The sequence below is a fragment of the Arachis stenosperma genome, chromosome 2 (genome assembly GCF_014773155.1).
Source record: "Arachis stenosperma cultivar V10309 chromosome 2, arast.V10309.gnm1.PFL2, whole genome shotgun sequence".
NCBI lineage: Eukaryota > Viridiplantae > Streptophyta > Magnoliopsida > Fabales > Fabaceae > Arachis > Arachis stenosperma.
In genome coordinates, this window is record NC_080378.1 from 24055368 (window position 1) to 24065589 (window position 10222).

General features: G+C 39.9%; 1 non-coding gene across 1 annotated transcript; it reads right to left on the bottom strand.

The window, feature by feature from the left end:
* Positions 1–1100: 1100 nt before the first annotated feature.
* LOC130964074 (small nucleolar RNA R71) lies at positions 1101–1208 on the bottom strand. The gene has a single exon (XR_009080184.1). It is a non-coding gene; the product is annotated as a small nucleolar RNA R71 (small nucleolar RNA).
* Positions 1209–10222: the final 9014 nt, after the last annotated feature.

Consider the following 10222-nt stretch of genomic DNA (forward strand, 5'->3'; position numbering starts at 1 on the left):
TTAATGATTTGATTCAACATTTCAAGTATGTTGCCTTTTCTGTTGAGAAAGGTTTAATGTCTGAATCATGTCTTTTAAATTTCTTGTTAGCCAAGTCATTAATTTTCAAAATCAAATCTTTTTAAATTGTTTTTCAAATCATATCTTCTCAATCATATCTTTTTAAAACCATAACTTTTCAATCATATCTTTTTAATCACATCTTTTTTTTTTCAAAATAGTTTCCAATCATATCTTTTTGATTTCTACTTTCAAAAATCTTTTTCAAAATTCACTTTATTTCTTTCCCAATCATATTTTTCGAAAATCATTCTTCAATTTTTCAAAATGTTTTTAAAATCTTTTTAATTTATTTTCGAAAATTTCTTCCCCTCTTCTCACATTCTTCTATTTATGGACTAACACTCCTCCTCAATGCACAATTCGAACTCTATCTTTCTTGATAAATTCGAATTCTTCTACCTCTTTCTTCTATTTTTCTTTTCCTCTGACACCTCAAGGAATCTCTATACTGTGACATAGAGGATTCCATACTTTCTTGTTCTCTTCTCTTTCATATGAGCAGGAGCAAAGACAAAAGCATTCTTGTTGAGGCTGACCCTGAACCTGAAAGGACCTTGAAGCGAAAGCTAAGAGAAGCTAAAGCACAACTCTCTCTAGAGGGCCTAACAGAGCTCTTCAAAAAAGAAGAAACCATGGCAGCCAAAAACAACAACAATGCCAACAATGCAAGGAAGGTGCTGGGTGACTTTACTGCACCTACTCCCGACTTTTATGGGAGAAGCATCTCTATCCCTGCCATTGGAGCAAACAACTTTGAGCTTAAGCCTCAATTAGTTTCTCTAATGCAACAGAATTACAAGTTCCATGGACTTCCATTGGAAGATCCTCATCAGTTTTTAGCTGAATTCTTGAAAATCTGTGACACTGTCGAGACCAATGGGGTTGACCCTGAGGTCTACAGACTTATGCTATTCCCTTTTGCAGTAAGAGACAGAGCTAGGATATGGTTGGACTCACAACCTAAAGAAAGCCTGAACTCTTGGGAAAAGCTAGTCAATGCCTTCTTGGCAAAGTTCTTTCCACCTCAAAAATTGAGTAAGCTTAGAGTGGAAGTCCAAACCTTCAGACAGAAGGAAGGTGAATCCCTCTATGAAGCTTGGGAAAGATACAAACAATTGATCAGAAAGTGTCCTTCTGACATGCTTTCTGAATGGAGCATCATAGGTATATTCTATGATGGTCTGTCTGAACTGTCCAAGATGTCACTGGACAGCTCTGCTGGAGGATCTCTTCATCTGAAGAAGACGCCTGCAGAAGCTCAAGAACTCATTGAAATAGTTGTAAATAACCAATTCATGTACACTTCTGAAAGGAATCCTGTGAATAATGGGACGAATCAGAAGAAAGGAGTTCTTGAGATTGATACTCTGAATGCCATACTGGCTCAGAACAAAATATTGACTCAGCAAGTCAATATGATTTCTCAAAGTCTGTCTGGAATGCAAGCTGCACCAGGAAGTACTAAGGACGCTTCATCTGAAGAAGAAGCTTATGATCCTGAGAACCCTTCAATGGAAGAGGTGAATTACATGGGAGAACCCTATAGAAACACCTATAATCCTTCATGGAGAAATCATCCAAATCTCTCATGGAAGGATCAACAGAAACCTCAACAAGGTTTCAATAATAATAATGGTGGAAGAAACAGGTTTGGCAATGGCAAGCCTTTTCCATCATCTTCTCAGCAACAGACAGAGAATTCTAAGCAGAGCCACTCTGACTTAGCAACCATGGTCTCTGATCTAATCAAAACCACTCAAAGTTTCATGACTGAAACAAGGTCCTCCATTAGGAACTTGGAGGCACAAGTGGGTCAGCTGAGTAAGAAAGTTACTGAACTCCCTCCTAGTACTCTTCCAAGCAATACAAAAGAGAATCCAAAAGGAGAGTACAAGGCCATCAACATGGCCGAATTTGGAGAGGAGAAAGAGGCAGTGAGCACCACTGAGGAAGACCTCAATAGACGTCCACTGGCCTCCAATGAGTTCCCTAATGAGGAACCATGGGAATCTGAGGCTCATAATGAGACCATAGAGATTCTATTGGATTTACTTCTGCCATTCATGAGCTCTGATGAGTATTCTTCCTCTGAAGAGGACGAAGATGTCACTGAAGAGCAAGTTGCTAAGTACCTTGAAGCAATCATGAAGCTATATGACAAGTTATTTGGTAATAAGACTTGGGAGGATGAACCCCCTTTGCTCACCAAAGAACTGGATGACTTGACCAGGCAGAGATTACCTCAAAAGAGATAGAACCCTGGAAAGTTCTCAATACCTTGTACCATAGGCACCATAACCTTTAAGAAGGCTCTGTGTGACCTAGGGTCAAGCATAAATCTCATGCCTCTCTCTGTAATGGAGAAGCTAGGGATCTTTGAGGTACAAGCTGCAAGAATCTCACTAGAGATGGCAGACAATTCAAGAAAACAAGCTTATGGACTTGTAGAGGATGTTCTGGTAAATGTTGAAGACCATTACATCCCTGCAGATTTCATAGTCCTAGAGATTGGGAAGTGCATGGATGAATCTATCATTCTTGGCAGACCCTTCCTAGCCACAGCAAAGGCTGTGATTGATGTTGACAGAGGAGAATTGATCATTCAAGTGAATGAAGAATCCTTTGTGTTTAAGGCTCAAGGATATCCCTCTGTAACCATGGAGAGGAAGCATGAAGAGCTTCTCTCAAAACAGAGTCAAACAGAGCCCCCACAGTCAAACTCTAAGTTTGGTGTTGGGAGGCCACAACCAACTTCTAAGTTTGGTGTTGAACCCCCACATTCAAATTCTAAGTTTGGTGTTGGGAGGTTCCAACATTGCTCTGAACATCTGTGAGGCTCCATGAGAGCCCACTGTCAAGCTACTGACATTAAAGAAGCGCTTGTTGGGTGGCAACCCAATGTTATATTTATCTATTTTCCTTTGTTATTTTATGTTTTCTGTAGGTTGATGATCATGTGAAGTCACAAAATCAATTGAAAAAGCAAAAACAGAATGAGAAACAGAAAGAAAAATAGCACACCCTGGAGGAAAACTTGCTGGCGTTTAAACGCTAGTGAAGACAGCAAATGGGCGTTTAACGCCCAGTCTGGCACCATTCTGGGCGTTTAACGCCAGAAAGGGGCACCAGACTGGCGTTTAACGCCAGGAATGGGCAACAAGCTGGTGTTAAATGCCAGAAATGGGCACCAGTCCGGCGTTTAACGCCAGAATTGGCAGAAGGAGCATTTTTGCTCGCCACTTGGTGCAGGGATGAGCTATCCTTGATACCTCAGGATCTGTGGACCCCACAGGATTCCCAACTACCCCACCACTCTCTCTCTTCTTCACCCATTCACCAATCACCTCAATACCTCTTCCCCCAAAACCCCTAACCTATCAAATCCCACCATTCTCTTCACCACTCACATCCATCCTTCATAAAACCCCACCTACCTTACCATTCAAATTCAAACCACTTTCCCTCCCAAACCCACACATAATGGCCGAAACTACCTCTCTCTCCACCCCTATATAAACCCTTCTTCACTCCTTCTTTTCACACAACCTAAACACTACTTCTCCCCCTTGGCCGAACCACAAAGCCCCCTCCATCTCCTCCATTTTCTTCTTCTTCTCCGTCCTTCTTTCTTCTTTTGCTCGAGGACGAGCAAACCTTCTAAGTTTGGTGTGGTAAAAGCGTTGCTTTTTATTTTTTCATAACCATTTATGGCACCTAAGGCCGGAGAAACCTCTAGAAAGAGGAAAGGGAAGGCAAAAGCTTCCACCTTCGAGTCCTGAGAGATGGAGAGATTCATCTCAAGGGTGCATCAAGACCACTTCTATGAAGTTGTGGCCAAGAAGAAGGTGATCTCCGAGGTCCCTTTCAAACTCAAAAAGGGTCAACTTTGATCAAATGTTGGACCAAGTCCTCATGGATACCACTAAGAAAAGGATGGAGCAAACAAGAGATCCCACTCATGGACATGAGCAAGAGGAAACTACTCATCATGAAATCCCTGAGATACCTCAAGGGATACACTTTCCTCCACAAAATTATTGGGATCAAATCAACACCTCCCTAGGAGAATTGAGTTCCAACATGGGACAACTAAGGGTGGAGTACCAAGAACATTCCATCCCCCTCCATGAAATTAGAAAAGATCAAAGAATTATGAGAGAGGAGCAACAAAGGCAAGGAAGAGACATTGAGGAGCTCAAACACTCCATAAGATCTTCAAGAGGAAGAACAAGCCACCATCACTAAGGTGGACCCGTTCTTTAATTTCCTTATTCTTTATTTTTCTGTTTTTTCGAATTTTCATGTTTATGTTTATCTATGTTTGTGTCTTATGATCATTAGTGTCTTAGTGTCTATGCCTTAAAGTTATGAATGTCCTATGAATCCATCACATTTCTTAAATGAAAAATATTCTTAATTAAAAAAAGAGAAGAATTGCATGAATTTTGAATTTTATAACAGATTAATTATTTTGATGTGGTGGCAATACTTTGACTTCTGAATGTATGCTTGAACAGTGCATATATCTTTTGAATTTGTTGTTCATGAATGTTGGCTCTTGAAAGAATGATGAAAAAAGGAGACATGTTACTGAGGATCTAAAAAATCATAAAAATGATTCTAGAAGTAAGAAAAAGCAGTGAATACAAAAAAAAACGAAAAAAAAGGGAAGGAAAAAGAAAAAAAATAAAGTCGTGATCCAAGGCAAAAAAAGTGTGCTTAAGAACCCTGGACACCTCTAATTGGGGACTCTAGCAAAGTTGAGTCACAATATGAAAAGGTTCACCCAGTTATGTGTCTGTGGCATGTATGTATCCGGTGGTAATACTGGAAGACAGAGTGCTTTGGGCCACGGCCAAGACTCATAAAGTAGCTGTGTTCAAGAATCATCATACTTAACTAGGAGAATCAATAACACTATCTGGATTCTGAGTTCCTATAGAAGCCAATCATTCTGAATTTCAAAGGATAGAGTGAGATGCCAAAACTGTTCAGTGGCAAAAAGCTAAAAGCCCCGCTCATCTAATTAATACTGATCTTCATAGATGTTTTTGGAATTCATTGCATATTCTCTTCTCTTTATCTTATTTGATTTTCAGTTGCTTGGGGACAAGCAACAATTTAAGTTTGGTGTTGTGATGAGCGGATAATTTATACGCTTTTTGGCATTGTTTTTAGTATGTTTTAGTTAGTTTTTATTATATTTTTATTAGTTTTTAGTTAAAATTCACTTTTCTGGACTTTACTATGAGTTTGTGTGTTTTTCTGTGATTTCAGGTATTTTCTGGCTAAAATTGAGGGATCTGAGCAAAAATCTGATTTAGAGTCTGAAAAGGACTGCAGATGCTGTTGGATTCTGACCTCCCTGCACTCGAAGTGGATTTCTAGAGCTATAGAAACCCAATTGGCGCGCTCATAATTGCGTTGGAAAGTAGACATCCTGGGCTTTCCAGCAATGTATAATAGTCCATACTTTGCCCGAGATTTGATGGCCCAAACAGGCGTTCCAAGTCAGCTCAAGAATTCTGGCGTAAAACGCCGGAACTGGCACAAGAATGAGAGTTAAACGCCCAAAGTGGCAAAAAAGCTGGCGTTTAACTCCAAGAAAAGTCTCTACACATGAAAGCTTCAATGCTCAGCCCAAGCACACACCAAGTGGGCCCGGAAGTGGATTTTTATGTCATTTACTCATCTTTGTAAACCCTAAGCTACTAGTTCTCTACAAATAGGACCTTTTGCTATTGTATTATAATCTTTTGATCACTTTAGATCTTAGGATCATCTTTGGACGTCTAGTTCTTAGATCATGGGGGCTGGCCATTCGGCCATGCCTAGACCTTGTTCTTATGTATTTTCAACGGTGGAGTTTCTACACACCATAGATTACGGTGTAGAGCTCTGCTGTACCTCGAGTATTAATGTAATTACTATTGTTCTTCTATTCAACTCAGCTTGTTCTTGTTCTAAGATATTCATTCGCACCCAAGAACATGATGAATGTGATGATTATGTGTCGCTCATCATCATTCTCACTTATGAACGCGTGCCTGACAACCACTTCCGTTCTACAAGCAAACAAGACTTGAATGTTTATCTCTTGGATTCCTAAATCAGAATCTTCGTGGTATAAGCTAGAATTGATGGCGGCATTCAAGAGAATCCGGAAGGTCTAAACCTTGTCTGTGGTATTATGAGTAGGATTCAAGGATTGAATGACTGTGACGAGCTTCAAACTCGCGATTGTGGGGCGTTAGTGACAGACGCAAAAGAATCACTGGATTCTATTCCGACATGATCGAGAACCGACAGATGAATAGCCGTGCTGTGACAGAGCGCGTTGAACATTTTCACTGAGAGGACGGGACTGTAGCCACTGACAACAGTGATGCCCAACATGCAGCTTGCCATGGAAAGGAGTAAGAAGGATTGGATGAAGACAGTAGGAAAGCAGAGAGACGGAAGGTACAAAGCATCTCCATACGCTTATCTGAAATTCTCACCAATGAATTACATAAGTATCTCTATCTTTATTTTATGCTTTATTCATAAATCATCCATAACCATTTGAATTTGCCTGACTGAGATTTACAAGATGACCATAGCTTGCTTCATACCAACAATCTCCGTGGGATCGACCCTTACTCACGTAAGGTTTATTACTTGGACGACCCAGTGCACTTGCTGGTTAATTGTGCGAAGTTGTGATAAAGAGTTGAGATTGCAATTGAGCGTACCATGTTGATGGCGCCATTGATGATCACAATTTCGTGCACCATGCGCTCCTCTTTCCTGTTAACTACACCTGTCCAACTCTTAAAATATTCTTTTAGTGAATCCGAAATATACCACAATCTCCCTGATGAGCGAATAATTTGTACGCTTTTTGGCATTGTTTTTAGTATGTTTTTAGTATGATCTAGTTAGTTTTTATTATATTTTTATTAGTTTTTAGTTAAAATTCACTTTTCTGGACTTTACTATGAGTTTGTGTATTTTTCTGTGATTTCAGGTATTTTCTGGCTGAAATTGAGGGATCTGAGCAAAAATCTGATCCAGAGACTCAAAAGGACTGCAGATGCTGTTGGATTCTGACCTCCCTGCACTCGAAGTGGATTTTCTGGAGCTACAGAAGCCCAATTGGCGCGCTCTCAACGGCATTGGAAAGTAGACATCCTGGGCTTTCCAGCAATATATGATAGTCCATACTTTGCCCAAGATTTGATGGCCCAAACTGGCGTTCAAAGTCACCCTCAGGAATTCCAGCGTTAAACGCCGGAACTGGCACCAAAATGGGAGTTAAACGCCCAAACTGGCATAAAAGCTGGCGTTTAACTCCAAGGAGAGTCTCTACACGAAAATGCTTCATTGCTCAGCCCAAGCACACACCAAGTGGGCCCGGAAGTAGATTTTTATGTCATTTACTCATCTCTGTACACCTTAGGCTACTAGTTTTCTATAAGTAGGACCTTTTACTATTATATTTTCATCTGGAGATCTGGAGATCTTTGAATCTTTTGATCACTGGGAGGCTGGCCTCACGGCCATGCCTAGACCTTGTTCTTATGTATTTTCAACGGTGGAGTTTCTACACACCATAGATTAAGGTGTGGAGCTCTGCTGTACCTCGAGTATTAATGCAATTACTATTGTTCTTCTATTCAATTCCGCTTGTTCTTGTTCCAAGATATCACCTGTTCTTCAACTTGATGAATGTGATGATCCGTGACACTCATCATCATTCTCACTTATGAACAAAGTGACTGACAATCACTCTTGTTCTACAAGCATACGAGGCTTAGTGAATATCTCTTGGATTCCTGATACACGATGCATGGTTGATCGCCTGACAACCGAGTGCTCGCCTGACAAACGAGCCAGCCATTCCGTGAGATCAGAGTCTTCGTGGTATAGGCGAGAACTGATGGCAGCATTCAAGAGAATCCGGAAGGTCTAACCTTGTCTGTGGTATTCTGAGTAGGATTCAATGATTGAATGACTGTGACGTGCTTCAAACTCCTAGCAGGTGGGGCGTTAGTGACAGACGCAAAAGAATCGATGGATTTTATTCCGGCCTGACCGAGAACCGACAGCTGATTACCCATGCTGTGACAGAGCATAGGCAACGTTTTCACTGAGAGGATGGGAGGTAGCCACTGACAACGGTGAAACCCTACATGAGCTTGCCATGGAAAGGAGTAAGAAGGATTGGATGAAGACAGTAGGAAAGCAGAGAGACGGAAGGGAAGGCATCTTCATACACTTATCTGAAGCTCTCACCAATGATATACATAAGTATCTCTATCTTTATCTTTATGCTTTATTCATCATCTATACCCATTTGAGTCTGCCTGACTGAGATTTACAAGGTGACTATAGCTTGCTTCATACCAACAATCTCCGTGGGATCGACCCTTACTCGCGTAAGGTTTATTACTTGGACGACCCAGTGCACTTGCTGGTTAGTTGTGCGGAGTTGTGTTTATGCCATGGTATTGTGCACCAAGTCTTTGGAGCCATTACCGGGGATTGTTCTGTGTAAAAGTAGTGATCACAATTTCGTGCACCAAGTTTTTGGCGCCGTTGCCGGGGATTGTTTTTTAGTATGGACAACTGACGGTTCATCTTGTTGCTTAGATTAGGTATTTTTTTTCTTCAGAGTTCTTAAGAATGAATTCTAGTGTTTCATGGTGATCTGTTGAAATCTGGCTGGCTGTAAAGCCATGTCTAATCTTATTGGACCGAGGTTTCAACTGATCATCACAATAGCTTGTTGATCTCTATCAATCTTGCTATTGGAGCAATGATCTGCTAAGGCTTGGCTGGCCATTGGCCATGTCTAGTGTTTTGGACCGAAGCTTTCTTTGGAAGCTTGGCTGGCTGGGAAGCCATGTCTAATTCCTGGACCGGAGTCTTAGACTAGCATTGCAATGATTCCTGGAAATTCAAATTGAGAATTCTGAAACCTTTATTTTCTGTTTTCACATAATTTTCGAAAAAAGCACAAAAATTTTTTTTTTAAAAATCATAAAAACCAAAAATACTTTATGTTTCTTGTTTGAGTCTAGTGTCTAATCTTAAGTTTGGTATCTTGCATGCCTTGTTTATTTGATCTTGGTTCTATTTTCAAGTCAATAGTACAGGGGACTGAAGATTCAGAACATGCAGCAGAGGAATTACACAGAAAAAGCTGGGCGTTCAAAACGCCCAGTGAAGAAGGACAGACTGGCGTTTAAACGCCAGCCAGGGTACCTGGTTGGGCATTTAACGCCCAAAAAGGTAGCATTTTGGGCGTTAAACGCCAGAATGGATACCATTCTGGGCGTTTAACGCCAGGATGGCACAAGGGGAGGATTTTGTTTTCAAAATCAATTTTTTTTTTCAAGTTTTCAAAGTTTTTCAAAATCAAATCTTTTTCAAATCATATCTTTTCAATCAAATGTTTTCAAAATCAATTTCTTTCCTTTTTTCAAAGATACTTGCTAACAATTAATGATTTGATTCAAAATTTCAAGTATGTTGCCTTTTCTATTGAGGAAGGTTTAATTTTTGAATCATATCTTTTCTTGTCAGGCAAGTCAGTAATTTTAAAATCAAATCTTTTTAAAATATTTTTCAAATCATATCTTCTCAATCACATCTTTTTTTAAAACCAATCATATCTTTTTAATCACATCTTTTCAAAATAGTTTTCAATCAAATCTTTTTAACTTCTAAATTCAAAGTCTTTTTCAAAAATCATTTGATTTCTTTCCCACTCTTATTTTCGAAAATCAAGTAGTGTTTTTCAAAAATGTTTTCAAAATCTTTTACTTAATTTTCGAAAATTACTTCCCCTCTTCTCACATCCTTCTATTTATGGAGTATCACTCCTTCTTAATGCACAATTCGAACTCTATCTAATCAAGTTCGAATTCTTCTACCTCCTTCTTCTATTTTTCTTTTTCTCTGACACCTCAAGGAATCTCTATACTGTGACATAGAGGATTCCACATTTTCTTGTTCTCTTCTCTTTCATATGAGCAGGAGCAGAGACAAAGGCATTCTTGTTGAAGCTGACCCTGAACCTGAAAGGACCTTGAAGCTAAAGCTAAGAGAAGCTAAGGCACAACTCTCTGTTGAGGACCTGACCGAATTCTTCAAGGAAGAAGAACCTATGGCA